The following is a 1738-nucleotide window of genomic DNA, read 5'->3' on the forward strand; positions in this document are numbered from 1 at the left end:
TGATTTTAGTGTTTACATATTTTTATTTAATTTCAACCTTTTTTATAATTGATAAGAATATTATCACGAGTTTTTATCATTAAATATTAAACTACCTGATTTGCTAAGCATATAAAAAAAAAAAAAATATATATATATATATATAAATCTAGGTAAAAGTGGTCACGATTTTTATATTTTCGAATCGATATTTAATACTTTCTAGTGGTTACAAGAAAAAAAAAAGCAGGAGAAAGTAGCAATTTTTTTTTTATTATTTATTTGTTACGATGGTAAAAATATACAATAACAATATACAAAACGAGATAACAAGTTATTTGAATGAATGAAAAAAAAGAAGAAAAAAAATTTTTTGTATTGGAATTGAAAGAAAGATACTTTTTCCCAACGAAAAAATAAAACCAAGGATTTCTTAGATTTGCATTTAATCAACGTGTTAGATTCCGAGGATTTAGGGAAGCAGACTGACCGTAGGGAAACATATTATTTGGCACACACACAACTTGTTCACATTGAATGCTTAAAACAGCCTGAATAAAAAAAAAAAAAAAAAAAAATCATTAACTACTAAACTATTTAATAATATTTAAAAAAAGGTCAACAGTTGAGAAAGAAAATTAAAAATAACGAAAGAAAAACCTGCCAAGTCCTTTCACTTTAAACGTTAAGGAAAATGAAATCTCGCGCGTAACAACAACGGCCAGCCTGTAATTTTCTAGGTTGCAATGACTCGTTTCGACCCCTTTTTTGCTTTTAGAATCCTTGAAAAATTTAACAAAGTCATTAAAACCGAGAAAATTTTTTTTTAATTGTACACATTTTTTTAAAACCCAAGTATTAATAATACTCATAATAATAAATTACATGGAAACGAACATTAAATATTTTTGATTAACTATAAAACAATTAAATACCCTTTTAAATTATCATTTTCATTAAATGATAAATGTAATTTTTTATCGAAAAAAAAAAAAAATAAGCAATGGTTAGTCATCATTATACATATATGTAAATTATAGAATTTAAATAAAAATTTTTTTTAGTTTTAGTTTAAATAATCATGCCTTAATTTCTTAATAATTCAACAAAAACATGACATTTTTTTAAATTAAGTAAATAAAAGTTAATAATAACAAGATAATTTTCAATTATAAACAGTCATTAAATGTATACATATATATATATTAAAATTTTTTTAAATAACTGTTTCGATCTTAAATGAATACTACAATACTTCGTAAGTGAAAATCCACCCAAAAAAAAAAAAAAAAAAAGCGAAGCAGCATGAGCAATAATAATATTAAAATAATTAATATAAATAAAAACCCACAAAAGTTTTTTAACTTTATAAATAAATAAAAAAAAAAAGAAAAAAAAATACCATAAAAAAAAAAAAAAAATCGAATACTTGTTACTTTACTGTTATTAACTGAGAATATCTTCCACGGATGGACCGTGAAACACTAAATCAAATTTTTTTTTAAATGTTGAAACTTTACCTTTCAAATCGACAAACTCGTTTCGCGACCGAACCAAGGATCTAACATATCTCAGGAAAGAAAAAAAACTAATAATAATAATAATAATAATAATAATAATAATAATAAATTAAATACTAAATTTATGAATTTTAGTTTGTTTCTTAGAAAAAAACAATTTTCAAATGAATTGAATAATATATATATAAATATTTTTCTATAAAGTAAAAAAAAAAAAAAAAATTCAGTACATTTTTTTT

The sequence above is a fragment of the Pediculus humanus genome, genomic scaffold (assembly GCF_000006295.1).
Source record: "Pediculus humanus corporis 1103172107555 genomic scaffold, whole genome shotgun sequence".
NCBI classification, from domain to species: Eukaryota; Metazoa; Arthropoda; class Insecta; order Psocodea; family Pediculidae; genus Pediculus; species Pediculus humanus.